Source organism: Ambystoma mexicanum, chromosome 1q (assembly GCF_040938575.1).
Source record: "Ambystoma mexicanum isolate Mex_15411 chromosome 1q, UKY_AmexF1_1, whole genome shotgun sequence".
Taxonomy (NCBI): domain Eukaryota; kingdom Metazoa; phylum Chordata; class Amphibia; order Caudata; family Ambystomatidae; genus Ambystoma; species Ambystoma mexicanum.
Genome location: NC_090922.1, coordinates 80,972,789 through 81,000,543, shown reverse-complemented (window position 1 = coordinate 81,000,543; position 27,755 = coordinate 80,972,789). Strand labels below are relative to the sequence as shown.

Sequence of the window (27,755 nt, the reverse complement as noted above, 5' to 3'; positions counted from 1 at the left end):
ATTATTTTACCAATTTGTTTTACCATAGAACACCATATAATGGTGGGGGAGACCTGTGTGTGTTAAATTGAATGAAGTAGCAACATCATATCACAAGTGATGGCTGCACGCGTGTGGATGAGATGCGAAGAAAGGCAGACCGTGAATGAACTGTAAAGTAAAATACAACTGCAAAATGGCAATACTAAGTAACTGAGTGGTCCGGTGAAAGGAAGTAGCCCATTCGAAAGTCTCTGTGAAAGGTGCATTGTTTGAAGCTAAACGGGGAACAAACAGAAAGAGTGAAAGTAAATAGTGAACGCTGAGTGGTCCTGTGGTGGTCTGTAAAAAAAAACCATACACATTCAACACATTCGAAAGACTTCGACATCCGAAAGGGGTTCGAGCCCGATTGAGGGAGACCCAAAGTATATTAAGTTTGGGGAATAGAGCCCCCTTGCAACTTTGTGTAAACTGTATTGTGTGAGGTCTGAGCCCAGCAAAGGGGGACCTTTGAGAATTGTGTGGTGCAAGGTCTGAGCCCGGCTGAGGGGGACCTTTGTGAACATTTTGGTTGAAACATTATTTTGAAAGTCAGAGAAAGGAACTTTAAACGTGAAAGGCAAGGTGGGCTTCGATCCACGGTTTTGAACTGTGCTGGACGCTGAGCCAGAGTGTTTTATCCTGCCTACAAGGATCGCCTTAGCCCATGAGGCCTAACGTGGGGAGAAGAGCTGGATCAGCCACATTATCATTTGAACACTGACTTTTCCTCTTGCATCCATTTTCTCTTTTTTTACACTTTTTGTACAAGAGCTATGGCAGGCATTAGGCTTTTGTTAGCATAGGTCTTTTTGATTTGACAGACTCCACTAGGACAGTTGTGTTCATTGTATGATAGTCGAGACTACTTCCATCTAAGTTATAGGGTAGGAGTTACTCCAACCACAACATTTTCAATAAAGGTTTTATAAATTGTATCCATTGTGTCAGTGTTGATACTTGTGACACCACGCCTTCCCCACATCTACTAAAGCTCAAAGTGTTGTATAACCACTGAAACATGGCTCCTAATTCCCACAGTGGCTTTCGCTACACATTTTACAGAGACACCGATCATGAACCCCAGCAGAAGCTACTCACTGCTTTATCTGGTTATTAAGCCTAATCAAAAGAAACAATTCTTATAGAAGGATATTAAACCCAGGACCTAATTTCTATACAACATACTATGATTAAGCCAGCTCAAAACCCCATAAGGAAAATACTCAAACTGTGATAGGAATTTGCATTCACTAACTCTAGATCTGATTACCCCAGGAGGCTATGGATGTACAAAATGTGACAACTGTCCCCTTGCATCAGATAAAAAGGACACATGACTTACTATTTTGCACTGCACCAAATACGCATCCTTGAAAGAGCGCCCACTTGCAAAACACATTGGCTATTTCCTTATAACAATGTGGGTCATTTCTGTACAAAAACGTGGTTATTTCTGTACAAACACATATATTGTTCAACAGCATAACTGATGCTGACTTTTTACTAACAATGTTACAATAAAAAAAATGCAAATGTTAGTTGAAAACACTTTTGAATTGCTGTATAGTACACAGACTATACTGGACAAAAGTTACTACAGCAATCATTAAACAATCAAGACACACCATAGGCATTGCATGGTTAAAAGCCAGAAAACCAATGTTTAGCAGTTTATTTTTTTTTAGAGCCCTTTTCTTTAGGCGGGTCTATGTGTTTTGATCTAATTTTAACTGGTCACTTTTTTTTCTTCAAATTATTTTACCTATTTGTTTTTCCATAGAACACTATATAATGGAGAGGGAGACTCTGGCCCCCTCTACACCCCCAACCACTAACAAATGTTTCCTTTTTTGGTGGCAAAAAATATTAGAGGAAAGAAAATTCCACCAATTGGGGGTCGACCAAAACACAAACCCCTTTAGGGCCTTACTGGCTGCCGAGCCACACCTTGTTGATGTTACATACCATGTAAATTAATTGTAAAGGAGTAGCATCAGTGTTTTATATCTTACGCTAGTGTACACTTGTGAACAGATGTTCTTTCTGTGCAGAGGCATGGATAAGGATGGTTGTGCTCCAGGGGTGGTGGGCAGAACCATTTAGCATATTGCCATACAGGCTGGAAGGAATTTACAATGATCCTGAACATGTATGTATATGCATTGTATACCATGTAGTGCTTCAAAGTCAGCAATGGAGTGAGGACCGCCCTGGAGGTTGCAATCACAATTTTGCAATAGGTGAACTGCTTGGCATGTCATGGTTCATTCATATTCAAGATTGTTGTAAAGATAATGCAATGTTCCCTTGAGGAGGTGGTTGTTTTCTTGAGAAAAGAATGTGTGTGAGAGGGCGTGGCTAGCGACCATGCAGTAGGACGGCATCCCTAGCAGCCCCTGCCTGATCCGTAATCGATCCGCTCCAGAAGCCCTTAAAAAGCTCATGCTGACAGCCCAGAACGATGGCACGGCTAAATAAAAGCCCAAAAACCAAACTGGTAGCCCCTGCGGACTGCAAAACTCCAAGCTCTCACAGTTTCAAGGAGCGAAACAGCTGAAATCTCAGACCAGAGTGGAAACAAGATGGCTCTCAAGGAATCGATGCGATACCAATCGACATAAATCCGCACTGCAAAGAGTCGGGAGATCGCCAACGCCAGCTGGATTTCCCCGCTGTGAGTCTGCAGGGACCCGGATTCGAGTTATTAGAAAAGGGAAGATAGTTACTCACTGGAGGAAAGAAGGCACCAAGACGAATACGAGGTGAGGGCGCAGAGACCTGCGACCTTCCTCTCCCTCGAGGCGGAGGCACTCAAGCATTCCAACCAGTGCCCAGACATAGATCCAGGGAGGTCACCCTTCCCAGTCCCTGCACACTAAATCGGAGCGCTCTCGGGACTACAGGGAAGAGCCCACTAGCACAGACAGGAACAAACTGCCATAAGCGCCAGATCCTGCGAGCCCACGTGCAGAGTGTAACACAGATCCCGGCCTGTGTAGACCAGCCTACACTGTACGAGGGACAGGCTCACTGAGCCCACCTCTGTGTGCAGACCACTGCCAATAACTGCGCGCCAGCTGAACCCTCCAGCTAACAGTGCACCCACATCGGACCGCTGGCCACCTGCTTCTATAACGGACCTAGTTGCTAGCTGTTCTCAAGGGTTGCAGGCGGCGCGAGCATTGGGAAACATTGATACAGCGTAGGAGTAACGCCACACATTAACCCACGGCACAGGAAACAGAGGGTTAATTCACACCATCATTAGAGGAGAAACCAAGACCTTGGGCGTGGGCCAAGGACTGTACTGCACACAGAGAGCATCACACATCCTGGCCTGAGAGCTATAGTATTCTAAGCTGGGAGCCTGTTTTCTCCATATTCCGGATGCCTTCCAAGCCAGCTAAAATGAAGGGCAACCAGACAACTATGGACAATTACACCAGGAATTGAACACAAGCGCCCACAGAAAACAAAGACACACTGATGCAAGATACGGATAGAAGTACTGTGGGAGAAAAGAGTCAAATCCTTTTGGCCATAACAGGACTAAAATCTTCTCTGGAGTCCAAAATAGATGCCGTCATGGTAGACGTTGGCCTCCTGCGCCAGGACATCAGAACCACGAACATTGAAAAGCAGCTCAGTAAGAACACAGAGATCTGGGATACACACTCAGACGTCCATACATTACAGCAGAAGGTCAGCATACTGGAAAATAGAGCGGAAGAGGCGAAAGGGCGATCCCGCAGAAACAACATAAGAATCCTGGCCCTACTGAAAGGAGAAGGAGGAGCAGACCCCACATCATATGTGGAAAACATGTTTTACAGGAAATAGGACCAGGCAACCTTACTCAAGGCTTCACAGTAGAGAAAGCACACAGAGCCCTGACCAGAAAACCACTCCCAGGAGCCTAGCGAAGATCATAATTGCGAAAATACAAATTTACAAAGATACAAAGATAGAGAGAAAATCTTGTCCTTCTCGAGGACAGGTGGTACACTACAAAAAGCATCGGCGTGTCTAGCAATTTATCCGGACTATACCATACAGGTGCAGGGACGCAGAGCCCAGTTTGCTCTGAAGAAGCGCATACATGGATGGACACAGAAGGAGTGGGACCCCGCCACGGATTGAACACACAGACAATTCCACTAACATGGAAACGATAGAACAGCAAATAGCATGGTTACAAAACCGAGCGGCATATGGACAAAGCTGAAGTGGCTCTCATAAATCTGCAGAGGTCCGTAAAGTACTCATGAGCAAGTTCACCTCCTATTTGACTGGTTACCTTCTTGAAAATACTTCCTAACTCCCTTGTGGCAGGACCGAATCCACGTACCAAACCACAGTATCCAGTGGAGGGCTGTCCTGTGACTGAGAGCGGAAGTGAGAGGCAGACAAGCCTGAGCAGGTACTTTTTGGCTGGGCGATTGTTTTAAGTTGGGGGAAGTTTGGAGGGTGTTAAGGGATCAATGTTTGCCTATGTCAAACTCTATATGTGAGTGTGACTGTACACGTGAGGACAAGGCTCCTCGAGAAGGAGACAACAGAAGCGAGCATACTTTAAACAGGCAGTCACTACTAAAGACTGTCTGAGTCACCAGTATGGGGCGCCATAAACCCCACCCTATTGTACTGTACCATAACTCATGGCAGACAAACTCAAATGTAATGTCCGGGTCTTAACAGTTATGTTAAGAGGAATAGAGTGTACACATATTTGCACAGACAAAAAATAGATATAGCTTTACTGCAGGAAACACTACTCACGGCAGCTAAGCAGGATACCCCAGGGTCTGGGTGTGTAACAAATGAATACAAATAATAATAATATGATTACCAAAAAATGGGCCAGACAAATAGTAAGCCCCACATACTTGGCCTATGCCGGAGGGGTCTTGACTTGGATAGCACCCTCAGTGCCTTTCAGAGTAGCCCAAACCAAAAAGGATGACGAAGGCAGCATGGCACCCATATATGGGTTTTTAGAAAATGTAGAACTTTGTGTGGTCAATACATATGCTCCCAACCATAACACAGCATCATTCTTTCAGGCACTCTACCCCAGACTCAGCCCTTTCAGAAATGGCACCCTGATATGGGGAGCCGATTTCAACTGCACACTAAACCCGCTACTAGACAGGTCGGATAACAAGCTCATGAGGCCGGCACCCCCTGCTAGGGCTCTAGAAGTACTCCAAGATTTGTTCGATCTGTTAGATATTTGGAGGTCGCTCCACCAGGACACCAGGCACAACTCACATTTTGCTGCTCCACAAGCTGTCCAAACTAGACTAGATTATTTCTTTATCAGGAAATACATGATTAATGACTGTACTGCGGCCAAACACAAATTGGATTGATGTTTGGTTTAAATTTGACATTGGGCAGCTGATGCTTCTCTCTTAGCTATACTCTTATCATGTTCTGGTTTCATTTTGTTTCTTTTATTTATTTTGCTTTTTTGTTGCTGTTTTATTCCTCGATTTATATCTTGTTTACCTTTTATCAGTTATCTCCTGTCTCACATCTAGTGATGCTAATTATCTGATCCTTAATACTCTTTTTTGTTGGGAATTTATCTTTCTGTCTTCATATCTTCAGTGTGGTAATGGTGCAGTTTGAGTGAAACAGACCCACACCGGTGGTCCTGCACACCTCTGGAGATATTTCTGCACCTGCCAACATCGATTAGTTATAGAACATGGTTTGTTTGTGTTCATATAGCAAACGTATTACTTATCTTAAGTTGGAATGTAACAGGAGTAAATAGTCCAATTAAGAGAAAGGAAGTACTAAACTTCTTAAATAAGAAAAACCTGTCATTGTTTTACTATAGGAGACCCATCTGCTTCATGATAAAGTTGATTATATTTTGTAAAAGTATGTATGTGAAAAAATACTCAAGTGCTTTTGCTAGCAATTCTAGGGAAGTGACTATCTTATCTAAGAAAAATATACATGTTTTAGTGAAAAGGGTCAGCATTGATTCAGACGGAAGAATGGTGGCATTTAAACTGTTAGTTGAAAATAGATGCTTAATCATATTAAGTGCATATGCACCCAATGTAGCCCAAACTGAGTTGTTTGGAAAACTGGATGATGTGCTCAAGGATTTGGGAAATGGGCCTATGCTTCGGAGGTGACTTTAACACCATCATAGATAAAATCTTGGATAAATCCGAAATGTCGCATTCTCATCTGGAAGAGAGGGCTATAAAAGGTCTCATGCAATTCATACAAACTTGGGACTTGCATGATATTTGGCAAAAATTTAACCCCCGATAAAAATCAATATAGCTTCTATTCATCTCCACATGGTACTTCCTCTTGAATCAATCTCTCCCTGGTAAGCAGAGATTTATTTGGTGATGTGACTGCATCTGATATGGGCTATATTATAATCTCGGATTGCTCTTCAGAAGGTAGAAAGCATAATAGGCAATGACATTCAACACTAGAATGCTAATGGAGAAAGATAAAAATGCCAGAACAGTTGATAGATTGTCCACAATTTGGGATGCGTTGAAGGTCTTCTTGCGAGGTAGGATAATTAGTTATGCCTCATACAAAAAAAGAAGAATGAGGCAGAACCTGTGTGCTTGGAAACTATTTACAAGCAGTCAGCGATTGTTCATACGTCCTGCCCTTCAACGACTAACCTTTCTGATATACTGAATAGGAAACAGGCCCTTTATAAAATGATACATGCTAAGGCTGAAAAAGATTTGATTTACACAAGACATACATTCTGGGAGTGTGGGAATAGTGCAGGGGCTTTGTTAGCCAATAGACAAAGGTAGCAATAAGGGAAGGCGAGTGTTTTTTGTTTCAGAAAGTGACGGGCAACTGTTGAGGAAGAATAAGGATATTAGTGGCGCATTTAGAACATTTTATGCGTAACTATATTGCGAAGATGAAGCAGTGGCTGATAACGAGATAACCAAGTTTCTTGAGTATATTCAGTGCTCCAGATAAGATTTGGAAGTGGGAGTATTTTACTGCCTATTTTTTAAAGTTGGGAGTAAAAAGATTTTTTTTAGGGAGGAACAATGTAAGTCCAATTTCCAATGAGAGTATTTCATAAGCGAGTACAAATATGTTTAAACTGAAAAACTGAATATTTTTTGTAATATGTATTTCTTTGCCTTTGTTATTCATACACATTAAAAGAAACATGTTTACTTCTTCCAATTAGGATGTTAAAAAAGAAGTTTCTTCCTGTGGGACTATGTGCACTACTGGTGCAAACAAATCCATGGAGTTGGAGGGTGAAAGCAGGAGTGCGCAATTCTACATGTCTTTTTCCTATTCTTTGTTGCGAGTATTTTTACTCCCTATTTGTATGTTTGGGGAGTATTTGCCAATTTTTGGTGAGTAAAAGTGGCTAATACACACCTTATATGTAGGGCTGAGCTTATTGATATCCGGAAATTAAGTGCCAATGACAAACTTTGTTTAGATGGTGAAATTTCATTTTAGGCAGTCACTGACTGTATGCGGTTAATGTCACCTGGTAAATGTACGGGGCCAGTTGGTTTCCCAATCGAATTCTATACCGCTTTTAGTTCATCTCTTACTCCAGTTTTGGTAGCGCTTTTCATTGGGATTATCAATGCCGAGCAAGTGGCCGACTCAATGAGAAGTGCAGTGATATATGTGATACCTAAACCTGCGAAGGGCCATTCAGTCTGTGACAATTATAAACCGATATCCTTACTGAACGCAGATGTCAAATTTCTAGCGAAGATTTACGTAATGCGATTTAATCGAATACTGCCGAAACTAATTCACCAAAATCAAACCGGTTTCGTGTATGGTAGAAATAATTTTGATAATCTAAGGGAATTACTGGATGTTATACACCTCAGGAGTACGTCGCTTGACCCATACGCCGCAATCAGTATTGACGCTGAGAAGGCATTTGACAGTCAGTTGGACATTCCCCCGACAAGTATTGATGAAAGTGGGTTGTGGATCGCAAATTCTGAAGCTCTTCAATGCACTTTATAGAGACGCAGAAGCAAAAGTATTAGTAAATGGCTGTCTATTGGAGAATTTCTCTATCCACTGGGGTACACGACAGGGTTGCCCCCCCTGCTCTTTTATGACCTCTTTATTGAACCCATGGCAAACATTATTAGGGAAAATGCTGAAATTAAGGGCATCCAGATTAATGCTGTATCTCCAAGGTCCTGCTATATGCAGATTACATTACATTTTAGTCTCTCAGATCCGGAACATTCGTTTTGGGAACTGCTCTCGACTTTACAGGCATTCGGTCGAGTGTCAAATTATAAAGTTAATGTTTCAAAATCATTGATCTTTCCAATCTCACCAACATGTCATAGAGGTCTTCTTGGAGTTGATCAGCATGTTTGGGCAGAGAAAGGATTTAAATATCTGCGTATTCAGGTTTCCAGGAATGTAAATAGCCTTTTAGCTCATAATATCCAAATTAAGCTTATAGAAATAACGGCATTATGCTTGAAGTGGGGAAGGCTGAACCTGACGTTGTGTGCAAAGATCAATGCAATTAAGATTACTTCACTTCCTAAATTGCTTTATGTCTTCAGTATGCTCCCTCTTCCACTGACGGGTATTTTATTGCGTAATATAAATAAAGTCTTTCAGAACTTTCAGTGGAGAGAAGGGGGAAATCTAAGATTCCTAGAGACGTACTTATGAAGCCGGTGCGATCGGGAGGTTTTCATTTTCCAAATATTGCCTTGTACCATAGGGCCTTTACTTTGCGCACCTGACACTTTTGGTTACAGGATGATGATGCTAGTTGCCAAAACTGGGTTAATATAGAGAGGGCCTCTGTACATCCAACTCCTTTGGACTGTCGTCTTAGTATGGAGAAAAAGTTGGTTGTCGGCAAACCCCCCAAATTTGTGAGATATGTTTTGAAAGATTGGAAAAAATGCTGTGAAAGCTCTGGAGTCAAATATCTTCTGAGCCCAGAGTTCTCAATTTGGAAAAACCCAGCATTTTGATGTAATAATCAAACCCTGTCATGGCTCTGTAGAGAAGGAGCCGAGTACCCCCACCTAAACCACCTCGCCCATATTGCCTATATGCTGGGAACCAGAGTGTGAGACATATGCGGTACCAGTGAAAATCCCGATACCAAGGAGAATCCTGGAGGCAAGGTTCCCATTGAGAAAACCATACCTGCATAGAAGACAGTATGATGGCCATTTGAATGAAATCCCAGAAGAAGCAGGACCAATGAATGGTACAGAAGAATGGTGACGTCACACAGAGTTGAGCTGACGCACATAGAAGAGATGCAGAGACTAGAGAATGCAGAGATTCTATAAGGCATCAAGAAAGTATCGAAGATAAGTGGCAGTTTGGGATCAAGATGAAGAAACTTATGCTACAGAAAGAACGAAGATATCGAGTCATTTTACACGTGTATATATGCAAATAAACGCAAGCAGATGAAGTATTCTTGAGGCTAGCTAAGTAGTGAATAGATTGCGGCATGCGCCAACATATACATATATATATAAGTGAGTAAAGACTGGATGTTTCCACTACGTGTTACAGCAGATGTGGGCTAAAAAAGGAAGGCCTCTTTTCCAATGTGTCGCAGTTAGAAAACAAGTGAATTAGAAAGTGAATCTCAGAAAGGCGAGACAGGATGAGCCAAGAAGCCAAGGCCGTATCAGGCTGGTGTGAGCAGACATTGGATACAAATCATGTGAAAGAACGAAGCTCCTGTTCAGGAGGCATGGACAAAAACAAGGAAGACTTCAGAGGTCTACTAGAAAATAGTATTTTAATGCACCAGAAGCTCGATTTTGTGGTCTTCAGTCATGTGGAAGGATGAAGTTGGACGAACATGATGGTAACACCTATGCATGAGGGCAGAGCGTGCCTTCACTCCCCTGAATTCTCCAGAGCAAAGAACACTCCCAAGGACAAGTTCAAAGCCCTAATTGACAGCAGACCACTGAGGTGATGATAGATGAATATGCTAATTGGTTGGAAGCTATGGTTGAAGACTAGCTCACCAGCAGCTGGAAGCCCAGTCTTTGTGCTGCTAGACGAAGGTGGAAAAATACTGACAGAGGTTAGAGTGCAAACCAATGGTAGGGGGCGCATGATTAAGAGTCCTATAGTTTGTATAGCCAGTGAGACGTTGTGTATTTAATGACGTTCGCATGACCTGTTTAAGGGAAGGGCTTAGTTGCCCCACCTGATGTTAAGAAACCTATCACATTTCTTCACCCTTTTAGAAGAGTATGGATCATATACTTAGATGTTCCCTTAGACCCTATCACATTCTTCACTAGGTTTTTGTAGTTTGCCACGTAGGATGACGTTAGTCATACGCAGGGTGACGTCACCTATGACGATTTATTGCTATACAATAATGCTTTTTTTTAAAAAAGATGCATTGAGCGATCTTACGCTGAGACGTCCCTTGATGTCCGTTGTACTCCCTGTTTTAGATAATTGATATTAAAACAGTCAGTTGGAGTATTGATGTCTGAGTAACTTCGGCATCCCCATCCATCTCAGGAGTATTGCTGCCTCATCTTAAAGGGCTTGAAGCCTCCAGTTCAGCTTTCTTGGCAATCGATGGATATTTGGAAGGTGGGACAAATCTATGATGGTACTTCGCTACGCAATTTTGATTTCCTTAGATTTAAGTGTAAGCTTCGCCCATCAGAAATCTGCAGTTACCGTAAGCTTTGTGAAGTGTTTGTGTTATTGTTTGCTCCTCTGAACGCAACCTTGCATGCTGTCCCCAATATATTACATTCATCGAGAAGTGCTCCTCTTTCGGCTTCTACTTTATATACATTTCTTGCGCCGGCTGACATCACTTCTGCTTTGAAACAAGGTAGAGAGACATGGTGTTCAGATTTGAACTTTATTCTTTCAGACAGGGAATGGAACCAAATTTGCGCAGGACCAACTAGATATAAAATAGATTTAGATCTACGGTTTGTTCAGCAACCAGTTATACATTTTATCTATTGGACTTCCTCTAAGATGAAGCGTTGTGATCTCCTTGATGATGATACATGTTGGAATTGTAAGCCGGATGTTGGTACTGGTTTACATATGTTTTGTTTTTTTCAAAAAATTCGTGATTTCTGGAAGGATATATTGCAGCGCATGGATCTTGTGTTGGATCTTCCGCTCCCGCGAACTCCATTGTTTTGTGTGTTGGGTATGTTTCCTATTAACCTTGAATTGTCAGTTGACTCCCTCTTTTGGGCATATAGCGCATTGATGGTGGCGAAGAAACAAATATTAACATGTTGGAAAAATGGAACTAAGCCTTCTGTTTATGACTGGTTGCATGGCCTTTCTACTCTTTCAAATAGGGAGTTTGTTACTTATCAGAGATTTGAAAAAATTGACAAATACTCTGCAATTTGGAATGTGTTTAATGAGCTATACACTTAAGGATTCCTTCCCCCGCCCCCTTTTTTTTCTCTTTCCTTTTCTTTTTTTTCTTCTGTTTTCTACTCTTTTGTGTTCGCTTCTTCTCTCTTTTCTGCCGTTTTCTGTTGTCTGTCCCTTACTTGTAAATATGACTTGTTTATTTTTAGGAAAAATTGATTTGATTATATTTGTTACTTGTTTAACGTTTATTATACTTGTTCTGCAAGCAAGCCATTTGGTGTCCCTAAGGCACTCTTCCATTCATCTCCACTTCTTATTCAAGGAGATGATAAATTCTTCGAAGGTCTAACTTTATAAACACACACTCCTCTTAAGGTCAATACATGGCAGAGGATAGTGTTTCTTCACAGTTATTGCATTTAGCACAGTAAATTCGAACCATAGTCAGAGATCTTGTGTTTTTTTTGGTTTAAAATAACAAAGGCACTCTGTCAGGCGGTTTAGAAAGAACAATTAACCCATTCTGTAGATGTTTGTACAAATAGTCCTTTAGCATGGCCTCTTACTTTTTATCCACTAACTAGATTCGGCAGAATGGAACCAATGCACTGGATGTGGGGTCAATGCTGCAATCATTTAGTCCATGAGGGGTGTGGGGTGGGAGCATCTTGTTCTTTGGCTCTTGAAAGATATCAAGGAAAGCAGGATATTCGACTGGCACCTGGGCTAGTGCTGCAGTGGTGTGCAACTGGGTACCCTCCTCATTCGTAGGGCAGCTTTCCACCAAGTTCCAGTACCCAGTGCTGGTTAGACATGTGCTTGAACAGAATTTGGATGTCAAAAGCAAGCATCCTGTGGACCAGTTGATCTAGGGGTTGTGGCGCTGTAACCATGGCATTCCCAATTAAATCAGGAAATGTGGTGTGGATATAAGGTCAAACACTAGCGTCTCAGTATGCTGGGCTATGCACATTCAAAGCAGTATGGTTTAGATGGTGACCGATCAATTGGAAATCACAGCGCCGTCCACAGTTTGTACAGCTTCATGACTGGGTTTTGGCATGGGGAAGGCTAACATTGTTCACTGACCATCAGGCGTCCATAATATTTGTAATCGAAGCCTAGGAATCCACTAATGCTGTTGCTTCTATTACGTCACAGATTTCTTTGTGTCACAATACTCTTATAATCATAAATATTTTGTCATGTATGCTTTCTTCTTCAGTATATTCTTTACTAATTTTCCTACAGATGTTGAGGTCAGAGAGGGCAATTATTGACTAGATGGGCTTTTCTGCCCCAGTACAAGTCCATTATTCCAGCGTCTTCATTCTCAGATAAGGGCCCCTCTGGCCATGCCCACTTGCTTCTTCATTGCTTGTTACCGGAGGTTCCACACACTTAGTTGAAGGAGGCCGTGTGATGGAGCGGCAAGTAGCTAGTTTTTCCTTTCTTCTTTCCGCCTTGCATCCTCGCAGGTGGAAATCTATCTAGAATACCAGCTTGATCAGGGCTTGTAAGGTGACTGGATGAGGGGTTATCCATAACACACATCTGAAAAAAGCAAACTGGATTTTCACCGGCCAAACCATTTCCAGAGCTAATTGCTTTAATGTGGTTACCCAGGTCCTGGGAACCTTGTTGGAACTCCAAAAACAGATCCTAAGTGGTATATGTCAATCCAGGTTGATCAAACATGCTTTTCAAGCCTGTACAAAGGTATCATAATTATATAAGAATGGATCCTCTACAGTAACATAAGGCATTGCCCAGGCCTGTGCAATTCCTGCCACGTGATTCCCCATGCATCCAATCTTGGCATGACTTGCCGTATAAGGCTGTAGCCGGAAAGTGAATTGAATCACACTTCACAATGCCATCAAAATGCAGCATGCCAGTAGTGGGTTCTACTACCAGTGTTTGTCAAGCAGCTAAGCTCTGCTTCAGGGCTGCATTTTTGAAGTTCAGGTTCTGGACCTCGGCAGTAAGGGCTTGAAGTGCTATCACTAACTCCTGCACTTGTTCCATACTGTTTTACAAGGCCTAATGACGATGGCGTTGCAGTCTGTTAAGGGCGGGCCCCTTTCTGGCATCTTACCTCAGTTCTTGTGATAGTATCCTGAAGGTAATGGAGGTTCTGTCCCTGAAGCCACCTTGGCAGCTGGTTGATACAGACAACAGTCAAAAACCCTAAACACTGCAGAGGCGGTGTCATAGGGATCGGGGTTAGAATCCCATGACAGAAATGTTGGAGGGAGAAAAGACCGAAGATTATTTTCCGAAATAACCTTCAGTCTTTTCTCCCCTGAACATTTCCGACTTAGCCTCCACCTCTACCAACCCCCTACTAACCTTGGGGCGGCACACTTCACTATGTGCCGCCGACTTGCTGTGTCCCTGCGACGCCTGTTTCCTTTCACTTCCGTGATCGGGAAGAGGCGCAGCAGGGTCCTTTCCTTTTTTTTTGTTTACTTTTCAGGATCAGCTGCGGGGGACACCGCCGCAACCCTCGCTCACAATATAGTGAACAAGGGTGCGGGGGACACCACTGCAGTCCTAAGCACCAAATGGGGGATTCGGTAGAACTTTTCGGCTGTTCGTAATTTTCAAACGGCCGAAATTCAGCCAAATCTCCCATTCAGGCTTTTCTTTCTGGCTTTTTTGGACGTTTCTGTGTCATAGTACTCTGGATTATTGAGAGCTGCTTGGTCATCACAGGTATACAGCAATGTGTAGAGGTGAACAGCAACAAGAGGCTGGAGTGAGAACCAAAGCCAAACAAACAGGAGCAGCTGGAAATGGAGAGGCAATGGACGAGAGACAACAGAATAGGACAAAAAAAGGAAATGAAGTCAGCAGAACTGAAGGAAGCACTGGACAGGAAAACAGCAGGCAAAAAAGGATCCAGTGAACTGCTAGATTCGGAGCATTGTGGCACACTATAGAAAGGATCCATGACTCTCTTACCAGTGTGGAACACTAAACAGGAAGTGATGTTAGTACGCATGCCGACGTATCTGCCATGTTGGGTAGGTCATCACAGTCACTGCCATCTAGGAAGGGGCACCACAAGCAGAACAGCTTTTCATTGTGCCTGACTTCGGCGCATAACAATCGGGACATGAAAGTTGGCATAATGAAGATCCACTGATGGTAACCAGCCCCTTACCTTAAGGTTCTCTGCAATCTGACCCAGAGTTGTTATGTGGTAGGTTTAAAAAGGCTGGTACGCGTTTAATTCTGAGTGCTCTACAATGGGCCTGGAGCCACCCGTTTTCTTCAACAATGAAGTAGCAAAAACAGAAGCCTAGGCTCCTTTGGTTCTCTGCAACAACCACTATGATCACTGAGACAGAGAAGATTTTGAATCTCTGGTTTAAGCTCTGGAGAAGGCCTCTTGAGATAATGAGGGGAAGAAGGGATGTTCAGGGATCGACTTTCTCTGATGATAGTGAGCACCAAAGGGTTTTGTGTGATGCTCGACCAGGCTCTGTTAATGGAGAAAAGTCTTCCAACCTTCAGGGATAAATGCTCCCTGGTTTCACATGGAGGAGCCCGACCCCCGCTTCAGAGTGAAGCCAACTTTGGGACAGAATTCTGGTTGCAGGAAGAGGACACTGTTGGTTTTGTTCTAGAACAAAACATTTTTTGTTTTGGTAAATCCACCTGAAGAAGTGGAGATGGAAGATTTTCTTTTAGCCAAATGACTTGTATTGAAGTCCTTAAATGCAGCAGAGGGATGAAACCCAGATTTAAAGGCTGTAGAAATGCTGCTTTGACATTTAGCAACAATAGCACCCGTTTTACATGTTTGAAGGACCTCATACATCGAAATCGGTCTGCTGCCGCTGAAGAGGAAAATAGGACTGGGGAGTGGCCCCGGTGGGCAGAGTCAGGGGAGCGCATGCTCCCACATGCGCGCATCTAACTTCAAAAGGAAAAGACCATCTTTTCTGGTGCAAAAGGTTCTGTTTCCCGCCCCTAGCAAGGGACACCCATACAGTCTGGAGGAAAGGGGACAGGACGTAGGAGTATTGAGTGCAATGTTGCAGATTTTGTATTGTATTGTATTCATCATTTATATAGTGCCCTTTCCCATTTGCATGGCCTCAATGAGCTTTGTGGTTGGAATGCCCTTGGTGACCGCAGTCCATGTGTAGAAGGTTCTAAGAGTTTAGATAAAAAATGCTTGTGTGCATTTTTGCTGGGTTAGGACTTAGGTGGGCTGGCTAGGCTCCAGTCAGCAGCCCAGAGGTCAGGCACGTGGGTTGGTGGTTTAGGATAGAGTACTAGTGCTGTAGATTCAATGTGTGCCCAGCTAAACCAAATTTGTTTGTCTGTATACTAATAGCAGAGGTGTTGAGGTACGTCAGGGGATCCAGTGTGGACGGCCATGTGTGCCGCTAAACCAGAATAGCCTAGCCATAGCTGCATTCTACGGTGCATGGATGGGTGGCCATGCCTATGGCCTGTGTCCACAGACGTGGTGAAAGGTATATGTACCGTAGGCTTGGCTGGAGTTTTACTGCAGTGTTATTTTTCTTGGTCTGGTGCGACTGGCTGGTCTCGCTATTCGTGGGCTCCCTGGAACTAAAGTCTAAGCAGAGCGAGAGGGCCTGGAGGAATGACGGGGCGGGGGATGGAGGAAGGACGATAGTTTGTTTCGGTGTGCCTCTGCAAACGCTGCCAACATCTGTGGTGTATTGGTGGGTAGGAGTGTTGTTTTGTTCGGTAATGTCAGGCTGAGAGTTATCCTGTGACCGCGGAAGCTGCTGAACCCCCGACAATCCCCCTGAAGTGTAATCCTCAGAACCCGATAATTCTCGGCTCTGTTAACTACACCCCAAAGGGAAAGGGGGAAGTGGAGAACATAAGAAACACCAGGCTGGCGACGTTCTGTCTAGCTGATGCGAAACCTGGTTCTTCTCTTTTAAGATCTTAAAGAAGATTGGAGTAATAGCTGATAAAATCTTTCTACCTTTCTTGTGGCTTTGAAAGTCTTGAAAATAACAGCAACTCCTTTGATTAGTGAACTCTTAAGAACCTTGACTCTTGCCTTATAAACTGTTAAATGTTTCAGTTAAGAAGACTTAGATGAATCCTGTTCTTTCTTCTTAATTAATAGAGTTCTTAGTCTCTTGAAGAACTTGCAAACTTTTCCAAGTCCGTTGAAACCTTTTTGCGCACACGCGCAACGATTTACCCGCGATAAACACGCGTTGAAGAAAACACGCGCCGGAGAAAAAACACGCACTGAGGAACCCTTGCGCTAAGAAAACACGCGCTAAAAAAAAGTCACGTAGCAGTCTTTTCTTACTCTTGCGTACATGCGCTTTAAACAGCCGCGCTATAAACACACGCGCTATAGAAATCACGTAGAAGTCTTTTCTCGCGCACGCGTCCACGCGCTATGACTACACGCGCAGGGAACACACGCGCTTTGAACACTCGTGCTAGAACACACGCGCTTTAGAAATCAAGTTGCGGTCTTTTCTCGCGCACGCGTACTAGCGCTATGACTACACGCGCAATGAACACACGCGCTCTTAACACTTGTGCTGAAACACACGCGCTAAAGAAATCACATAGCAGTCTTTTCTTGCGCACGCGTACATGCGCAATGAATTCACGCGCTTTGAACACTCGCGCTGGAACACACGCGCTTTAGAAATCACATAGCAGTCTTTTCTCGCTCACGCGTACTCGCGCTACGATCAAACGTAACAGTCTAACATTGCTCGCGCGCGTTTAAAAATTAAACGTTGAACTATAAACATCAGTTCTTCTTTTGAATTTTCATTTACAATCTCCTAAAGTTTCTAATGAATCTGAGCAAAGATTTTCATATCCAAATAAAGTCACTTAGCTTAAGAATTTTTTCTTCTCCAAAAGAACTTCCAGAAACTCTCCTGCGAACCTGAATTCTTCTCCTGAACAACCCCGCATAAGTAGCCGCTCGACTGCCAGGATTTGAAAGTTCAAATCCACTAGGCCAAAGGCTTCAGCAGGAGCAGCTACAGACATGTCCTCTCAGCTGGGGTTACGACGATGAAAGGCAGAGAGTGACAGTTTAGAACGTTCATTGTTGTCCTGCAGTTCTCTCTAGCCAATCAAGGCTTCTATTGTAAAACTCCATCTTGCCGTGGCCCGAAGCCAGGAATCTGTATAGAAAGGCCAAACCCACACAGAAATAAAGGCAAATAATTAAAAGGGAACCTAACAGTAATTAAAGGAAACCTGATGACAGTAATTAAGGAAACCTGACAGGTAAGGAAGAGTTGAGTTTGTCATGGTGTGCTGCTGCAAATGCTGCCGGCATCCATGGGGTATTGGCAGATAGGAGTATTGTTGTGTTTGGGTTAGCATTTCTGTGTGCCTGTTCTAGAGTGTAGAGTGGGGGAGAGTTTCAAGAGAAGGAAGCGTGAGAGGATGATGGAGATGATGGCAGAGAAACAGTGAGGATAGGTGAGGTAAGGGAAGATACACCTTATGATGTGAAGGTGAAAGAAACAGGTTCTGGAAACTGAGTTGACTTGCTGCGAGAGGGATAAATCGGTGTCCAGTGTGCATTTGAGGTTTTTCACCGAGGTGCAGGTTGCCTGAGAGGGGCCTAGGGAATGTGACCACAGAATAAATTGGGGGAGGAGCGATGTATTCCCGCAGACTCGGATTCCAGTGTTCCCAGGATTGAGGATGAGGTGGTTGGTCGTCATCCAGTAGTCTATGTCCAAGAAGCATGATGCCAGATCTGGACGGTTGGTGCCTGGCGATTTTGGGATTTTAAGGAAGATATGTGTGTCGTCTGTGTAGGTGTAGCATGTGGGAGTGGAAGGGTGTGGGCAGAGGGTTTAGATAGATGTTGAAGAGCAGGGGAGATAGGGATGCTCCTTGTAGGACCCCTCTTGTTACTGGTCGTGAGGTTGAGGTGAATGGGTGGAGGAGCATGATTTGTGAACGATTAGAGATGAAAGAGGAGATCCAAGAGAGGGCTGTGTCTTTGATTCCTAATGAGTGTAGCCTGTCTAGGAGGATGGTGCAGTAGATGGTATTGAAGGCGGCAGAGAGGTCAAGAAGGATGAGAACGGCACAGCCTTCTGCATGAGCTGTTCTTTTAATGTCACCCCAGATGGACACTAGGGAGGATTATGTTCCTCTGAGTGGTCTGAAGCCAGATTGAGCAGGGTCCAGGAGGTGCTGGCTTCAGTGAAAAGACCAAGCTGCTTGTATGCTGTGCTGTAGTTTCGCTATGAAGCGGGTGTTAGAGATAGGCCAGTAGTTCTGGGGGAGTGTTTTTAGGGCTTCTGGGAAGGTTCCCGATGTTAGGGAGTGATTGAGAAGTGAGCATGAGATACTGCCTGCGCAGGTTGAGGCTAGGATGGTTTTGAAAAGGGTAGGCAGGCAAGGGTCCTCAGGAGAGCCTGATGGGTGGCTTTGTGCTAGGAGTGACAGGAACTCCTGGTGTGTAATTGGAGTAAAAGAGGTGAAGGTTTGTTTTCGAAGGAGGTTGGGCTAAGGGTAAGAAGGGAGTGGGGGCATTTGTTCCAATTTAGAGGTGATGGCAGAGTGTCGGTTGATAGCGACATTGAGGAAGTGTTCTGATAGGGTGTTACATACAGATTGGGAGATGGATGGGTTAGAGCAGGACGGGAGTTGAATTCGGATGTGATTCTATGCAGTTCCTTGATCAGGTTCCGAAACTTTAAGATTCTGTTTCTTGATTTCTAGTCTGTGTGCTCTGGTTAGTCGTGCTAGGGCGGTTTTGTTCTGGGCCGTGGGGATGGTTCTCCAGGTTTGCTCCAGCCGGTGCTTGAGGCTTTTTACTGATTTGAGGTTGGGGGTGTACCACCTGTGTGCAGGTCCGGAGCTCTGAGAGGACCATTTTGTTGGGGTGAGCAGTGTAAGGGTGCTCGAGAGCCAGAGGTCGAAGAGTTTGATGGAGGGATTGTGTTGGGAGAAAGGAGAGGAGGGAGTTGGCTAGATGTGTGGTGATAACAACTTTGTTCCATAACAGAATGAGAGGTGTGGGGGTTGGTGGATGCCGGGCGTGACCTTGGGTGCCAGCCACGGTTGTCAGTGGTGCAGAGAAGAAGATTGCTGAGTGATCAGTCCATGATAGGTGGTGTGGGGGCAGTGTGGATATGTTTGCAGTGGTCATGAATGCATCAAGGTTGTGACCTCCAGTGTGGGTGGGTGTGGAGATGCATTGTGTCAGGTTGAAAGCCTCTAGTTTGCCTGTGAGAGATTGTGTCATGGGGTTTAAGGGTGAGTCAAACCAGATGTTGAAATCTCCTACGATGCTAAGTGTTGGATGGAGATTGAAGATGGTTGTCAGAGCATCATAGAATGTTGTAGGGGAGGCATGGTATCACAAGATTGGCACTGACATAATGGCTGCAATTTGTAAAAGCTTTATTGAAATTGTTGGGTTGAAGAAGAACAAGTTACTTTCTTACCTGGTAACGTTCTTTCGATGGGATGGTCCGACGACGTATTCCATATCTATGACATGTAATCACCACAGCTGTGCTGCTTCGGAAACTTTTTTCGGCGTCTGCGTCCTGCGTCGATGACGTCGATGCGCCGTCGTCGAGGGCCACCTCCGACGTCCGACGTCATCCGATGTGATAAGTAGGACGCACGACGCCCGTAGCCTCAGTTGTAGTTTTTTCCCCCAGAACGTGTGACACTAGTCAACTGCCAGTCAGACACAAAGCCTTGCGGAACGTAAGCTGCAATCGCAAAAGAAATTCTGCAGCGGGGAAGGCAGGGCGGGAGCGATATGGAATACGTCGTCGGACCATCCCATCGAAAGAACGTTACCAGGTAAGAAAGTAACTTGTTCTTCGAGGGGATTGGGTCCTCCGACGTATTCCATATCTATGACAGACTCCCAAAGCAGTACCAGAGCAAGGAGGAGGGAAAGAATTTAGAATCAAGATTTAGAATAGCCAATCAAATAGCAGAGCAAAGGACCGCCTTGCCAAAGGCCAGATCCTGTGCGCGGATGGAATCGAGGGAATAGTGACGTACAAATGTATGTACTGAAGCCCAGGTGGCTGCATCACAGATGTTGCGAATAGGAACACCCCTCTGCAGGGCAGTAGACGCAGCCATACCCCTGGTAGAATGGGCCCGCAAGCCAGCCGGTGGGTCCTTACCCGCCAAGCGGTAGCACTCCGAGATGGCCAAAATAATCCAGCGAGACAAAGTCTGTTTCGTCACAGCTTGCCCCAAACGCTTTCCAGCGTAACCAATAAAGAGTTGATCGTCCACTCTGACCCGGGACATGCGTGAAACATAAAAGCTTAAAGCTCTCCTAGGATCAAGCCTATGGAGCCTCTCCTCTTCATTACCAGGATGCGGAGGAGGATAGAATGCCGGAAGAACAACCTTCTGGGTCAATTGAAATTCCGTCACTACCTTCGGAAGAAAAGAAGGACGAACTCTAAGGACAACCCTGTCCTTGTGAAATACAGTGAAGGGAGGCTTAACTGAAAATGCCTGTAACTCACTCACTCTGCGAGCGGAAGTAACCGCAACTAAAAACACAGTTTTCAGAGTTAACAGCCTCAAAGGGCAAGAATGTAAAGGCTCAAACGGAGCACCCATAAGAAACTTAAGAACAAGGTTCAAATCCCAACCGGGCACCAGGAAAGGTGACGGAGGGAACACATTAGTGAGCCCTTTCAGAAACTGTGAAATCAAAGGGATTTTAAAGTAAGAACACTCTTCAGACGAGCGCTTAAAGATGGACAGCGCCGCCAGGTAACCTTTAACGGTACCTACTTGCAAGCCCCTGTGGGCCAAAGAAAGTAAAAAGGACAGAACCATGGGGATGTCACATGCAAAAGGATCCACATTCTGAACTCTGCACCAGTCGCAGAACTTACGCCAACGGCAACGGTACAGAGACTTTGTTGCTTGCCTTCGGGCCGAAAGCAACACCTCCATCACGTCCTCAGGGAGGTCCCAATCCTTATACCTCAACCTTTCAGAAGCCAAGCGTGAAGGTTGAGGGATCTGACCTCTGGATGGAGAACCTGACCCCCCTCCCGTGAGAGCAAATCGTCTCGGTAGGGAAGACGACGTGGAGGGCAGATGGATAAGTCGAGAAGGTCCGGGTACCACGTCCTCCGAGCCCACGCCGGGGCAATGAGGATCATCCGGGAACTGAACTTCCGTAACCTCCGCAGCACTTGCGGGATGACGGGGACTGGAGGAAACGCGTACAGCAGCGGGAATGACCACTCCACCATGAACGCGTCTCCTAAGGCTCCTTTTGGAGGAAATTCCCGCGAGCAAAACCTTTCGCACTTCCGGTTGACACTGGAGGCGAAGAGATCCACTTGAGGGGTCCCCCAAAGGGCGAAGATCTCCAGGAGAATCTCCTGAGCCACCTCCCACTCGTGAGAGATTGCGCTCTGCCTGCTCAGAGCGTCCGCCGTCACGTTCTCGTCTCTGGCCAGATGAACTGCCGAGATCGAAACTTCCTGCTGGATGGCCCAGAACTCGAGCTGCATCGCCTCCCTGCACAGAGGAAGTGACCCTGCCCCCCCCTTTTTGTTGAGGTAGTGCATGGCCACTGTATTGTCCGTCAGGATCAGGACACTCTTTCCTCGCACAGTCGGCAGAAAAGCCTTCAGGGCTAGCCTGATGGCCCTCAGCTCCAAAAGATTGATATGGAGTCTGGACTCCGACGGAGACCAACGACCGCTGACTGTCAGCCCGTTGGCATGAGTTCCCCATCCCGTGAGGGATGCATCCGTCACGATCGTCACCTCCGGCCAGGGAAGCCAAAATGGAGCCCCCTTCATCAAGTTGCCTTCGACGGCCCACCACAGAAGATCCCGGGCGACCGAGGGCGGCACCTGAACCGGGTCCGACATCCTGCCGGAGGACTGCGACCATTGCGTCTTGAGTGCCCACTGCAAAGATCTCATCCGCAGGCGAGCCTCTGGCACCAGAAGAATGCAGGATGCCATGAGGCCGAGCAACCTCAAGAACTCGAACGCAGGGAGCGTCTGGGCATGCTGAAACTTGTGCACCATCTGCTGAATGTGAAGAGCCCTCACCTGGGGAGGAAAACACTGCCCCAGGGAAGTGTCGAGCACCGCTCCGATGTACTGGAGCCGCTGTGTTGGCGTCAAATGGGACTTCTTTAAATTGAGGGAGAAGCCCAGCTTGTGAAGGGAGCGGCAGGTGACGGACAGATGATCCAGGACTTGCTCGGGAGAGCTCCCCCTGATCAACCAATCGTCCAGGTAGGGGTAGACGTGAATCCCCCCTTGCCTGAGATGCGCTGCCACCACCACCATGAGCTTGGTGAAAACCCTCGGGGCGGAGGTCAATCCGAACGCCAGGACCCGAAACTGAAAGTGCGAGTCGCCAACCGCGAACCTCAGGTACTTCTTGTGCTTGGGATGGATCGGCACATGGAAGTAAGCATCCTTGAGGTTGAGTGACACCAACCAGTCCTGAAGCTGAAGGGCCTGGAGGACTTGAGAGAGAGTAACCATCTTGAACTTGTCCTTCCTGAGGAGTTTGTTCAAGCCGTGCAAGTCCATGATGGGTCTCAATCCCCCGTCTTTCTTCGAAATCATAAAATAAGGGGAATACCATCCCTTGTTCCTCTCTGCTACAGGCACCAGTTCTATGGCGCCTTTCTCCAGCAGGGCTTGAATTTCCTGCGCAAGGAGCGGATCCGGACTCTGCAAAGAGAGGTTCCCCGGTGGATTGTCGCGAGGCCTGTGCCGAAAGGGAAGACAGTAGCCGTGGGTTATGATCTCCAGAACCCACACATCTGAAGTAATGGCTTGCCACTCTACAAGATGCTGCGCCAGCCTTCCCCCAACCGGCGAACCATGGGACATGGCCTCACGACTGAGTGGGAGCGGCTGCGGCGTTACCTGAGGGCAAAGAGGCAACTGCCCAAGCGGCCTTGGCACCACGGGTATCCTGTCGTCCACCTCTGGTACCCCTGCGATGGCCTCTTTGACTGCCAGCTCCTCTCGCTTTACTGAAGGATGAGTAATAGCGAAAAGAACCACCCCTCCACTGCCGTCCCCTAGGACGAAAAGGCGGAGGTTGGCGAACTGCAGCGCCCAACGACTTCGCTGCAGCTTTTGAGGTCTGCAACCTCTCAAGGCTCTCGTCAGCCTTGCTGCCAAAAAGGTGTTCACCGTCAAAGGGCATGTTGAGGAGCCGGGACTGCACATCAGGAGCAAACCCCGACTTCCGCAACCACGCAAACCTGCGTATCACGGTGCTCGCCGCCATGGACCTATTGACGCATTCAGCTAAATCCAAACCCGACTGAACAGACTCACACATGGCATCCTTACCATCCTAGACCATAGCAAGGAAACCATCCCGTTCGTCCCCTTCGGGAATATGTTCAGCCGCCAACGCAACACAGTTCCACAGAGTGTGTGTGAAACGAGACAAGGCACAAATGGAGTTGGCCGCCTGAAGCGCCATACCACCAGAAGAAAACACCTTCTTCGCCCAGCCATCAAAACGTTTGTCGTCCCCATCAGGAGGGATGGTAGGGTACGACGCCTGCTTTGCCGGGGCCGTGGCCGCCTGCACCACCAAACTCTCCGGAGTGGGGTGCCTGGTCAAGTAGCAGGGGTCGCTACTGGCTGGACGGTATTTTCGCGACAAGGATCTGCCCACCGCCGGAAGACTCTCAGGAGCAGTCCAAGCCGCCGCCACCCTTCTCTGTAAAGCCATATGGAACGGCAGTACCGGGTCAGTTGGGGGACCAACATCAAGGATGTCCGTCAGATCAAGCTGCACAAACTCCCCTGGGGGAGCAGACCATCCCAAGTACTCAGAAACCCTAGCCATAAGGCGCCGGTACGAGGAATCGGCATGAGAGCCAGGCTCAGTCCTACAAAACTCCACCTCCGGAGAGGTGTCCAGTCCACTGGCATCATGCAGTGACTGTCTCAAATCGTCAAACTGACTATGGCCCGAGACAATTTCATCTGGAACCTGACTAGGAACCAGGCCATCAGAATCCTCATCCGCCTCTGAAATATAGTGCAGGTGGCGAAAAGAAGGCACCCGAGAGTGCTTGCTCTTAACCAGAGCCTTCCTAGGGGGTTCTCCCGTGCCACGGGGTACCTCCGACACGAAAGGCGTCGAGCGAATCGGCGCCGGCGTCGAGAGAACCGGCATCGGCGCCGAGAGGATCGGCGCCGAGGAAATCGGCGTCGACGTCAGACGCAGCGCCTCCAGCATCGGCGGCGTCGACACAGCCCTCGAGGCCGGAGCCCCGAGCGTGTCCCTCGACGACCCGAGCGTCGACGGCCTCGACGACTTCCTCGAAGCCGGAGCCTCGAGAAAGCCTGTCGACGCCCTCGACGCCTCAGACGTCGATGTCTTCCTCGAAGACTTCACAGGTGCACACGGTCTTGAACGCGTCGAGGACCGGGACCTGGAACGGCGAGAACGAGTCTCCTTGTCCGAACGGGACCTCTCCCGTGACTCGTGCCGACCACTCATGCGAGCGGTGTCTCTCGACCTCACACGACCGACCCCACTCGGGGGCGCGGACGGCTTAGTACCCTGCGACTCAAGAATCGCCAGCATTTTCTTCCCGAAGGAAGCCCATTCCTCCGGCGTCGCACGGCTGGTGGGGTAAGCGACGTGCCGGGCAGAGTCCTCCGAGGAGGACCTGGAAGACGACCGGTGTCGGCGCTTCCGAGAACGCCTCGAAGAGGCTGAGGAGAGCGAGACCGACTCCTAGAAGGAGACCCACGAGACTTCCGACGATGACGCGGAGAGTCACCCCTCGAATCATCCGTCGAAAGCCCCGCAGACTTCGACTTCCTGGGCTTGGACACCCGACCTACCGACAACTTCTTCTTACGTTCGCGTAAGGCTTTGGACGTGAGCGACTGGCAGTCGATACAGTCATCCGTGTCGTGGGCCTCCCCGAGGCACCAGAGGCAGGCGTCGTGCGAGTCCGTCACCGACATCTTGGACCCACACTCCCCGCACTTCTTGAAACCCGGACGCGGGGTCGAAGACGAAGTAGAAGACATCTCACAAAACGAACAGGTTCGAAGAACCGAGAAGAACAGAACTCCAAAGAGTCGAGGCGTGAACCGAGAATCACGAAGCAACACGTTCGCGGAAAAAACGGAACTGAGGCTACGGGCGTCGTGCGTCCTACTTATCACATCGGATGACGTCGGACGTCGGAGGAGGCCCTCGACGACGGCGCATCGACGTCATCGACGCAGGACGCAGACGCCGAAAAAAGTTTCCGAAGCAGCACAGCTGTGGTGATTACATGTCATAGATATGGAATACGTCGGAGGACCCAATCCCCTCGAAACACCTATTTTACCATATAACTAAGATAGGAGTAGTCTTGAACATCAAATAATAAATAACGCAGTCCTAGTGGAGTCTGTCAAATCTAAATGGCATATGCTAATAAAACCTAATGCATGCCCTATCTCTTGTACAGAAAAGTGCAAAAAGGAGTAATGTATGCAAAAAGGAAAAATGTGTGTTCAAATGAATAAATGTGGTTGAACCAGCTCTCCTCCCCACGTTAGTCTTCACAGAGTAAGGCTATCCCTGTAGGCAGGATGACACACTGTGGCTTGGTATCCAACACAATAAACAGTTCCAAAACATGGATCGAGGACCATCTGGCCTTCCACGCTTAAGTCTCTTTTCTTAACTTCCAAAATAATGTTTCAACCAAAAAGTTCACAAAGGTTCCCCTTTGTCGGGCTCAGACCTCTCACCACAGAGTTCAACAGAAACTTGCAAGAGGGCTCCCTCTGTCGGGCTGGGACTACTTTCAGATGGTTTGTAGTCATAATCTCGAATACAAATATGTCGAAAGTCATAATGTCGAAAAAATAAAGTCGAAAACAAAAATGTCGGATTTCTTTTTTTTTGTTGATTTTTATTCGAAATGGGGGGGTTCCCCCCCAACCCCCCTTTTTTAATTTTTTTTTTTATGTTTTACCCCTTTTTTTACCACCGGAACCCCAAAACAACATGTAAATTAAAAAAAAAAAATTCGACATTTTTGTTTTCGAGATTATTGCTTCGACATTATTGTAATTCGACATTTTGTTTTCGGGATAATGACTGGACACCCTTTCAGATGTCAAAGACTTTCGAATGTACGTGGCTTTCTTTACAAATCACCGAAGGACCATTTTGACTCAAAGTTTACAGTTTAACTTTTACTTTCCCCTTCTCTAGGAGTTAAACTTCTTTATTTCACTTTTGCTGTTCATTCACTTTATCGCTTCAAACAATTTACTTTTAACAGAGACTCTTGAATGGGCTACTTCCTTTCGCCGAACTCAAGCCTCCAGATAAGGTGTGTACTAGGCCTTTTTACGCATGAAAATCTTGTAAATACGACAGCTTTATTATTTTCCTGTGTATATTTACACACAAGTTTAGAGCAGAGGGCAGTGCAAAGGCCAGGTTATTTGACAAACCAGAATGCTTCTTTTCATTTTTATCTACATCGATAAAAGCCTCTGAAACAGACTTTCTCTGAAGCCTTTCAAAAAAAGAAACTGCACACTGTGATAAAAGGAATGGTTTCATTCCATTCAGCTTCTGCAGTGGTGTGCGTGGAGCAAACAGCAGCACTGTGCATATTTATTTTCCTAGCATTTTAGGAGTGTAAAATTAATAAGATGGAAAACTAAGATGCAATTGAGAATTCATATTTTGTATTGAAAGCAAACCAGTATTGCACAATTGTATTATTCAGAGTTCTGCTGCTGTGTGCATAATCATGTGGAGGCAGATCATTTTTACACTGTGAATGGAAAGAACTGAACATGGAGAAGTGCAAGGAAAAAGGACAGACAGAGGGGCGGCCGAAGTTGGAACACCGCGGTAGTGAAGGGAAACAATTTGAGTGCCCGCTCAGTGCGAAACACAGAGTGGGAAAAACAACAATGTCTCTGGCTTCCTGGTACTAACCAACATGCGGCTGATGGCGGCGAGACACCTGGTGCCGAGGTCACAGGAGACCCGAATGAGAGTGCCCCAGCAGTACCCGCTCCCCAGTTTCCTACATGACCTTTGAACATCATTCCCGACAAACAAGAAGAAATGACCAAGGGAAACAGTGCTGTACGCGCACCCGCGTCCCCTCCAGCTGCATACCACGCGGTTTGCCTTCCTACACAGCAGGAAAACACAACAGACATTTAAGAAACAGTAACTTTTCCCCGGTTTCCCACCTATCACACACCTTCCTTGGGGATGTGCAGCGCTCCGGGAGCCTTGAGACGGGGGTTCCCCACGGTTTTCCGGCATTGACGGTGAGGCAGTGTGGCAACCTTCGATCA

The 27,755-nt window shown here is 46.4% G+C and overlaps 1 protein-coding gene across 1 annotated transcript in view; it reads right to left on the bottom strand.

Annotated features, from left to right (window-relative positions):
- The window catches only part of VPS9D1 (VPS9 domain containing 1), a 1,552,154-nt gene that overhangs the window by 308,506 nt on the left and 1,215,893 nt on the right, over window positions 1-27,755 (bottom strand). The window lies entirely within an intron of this gene.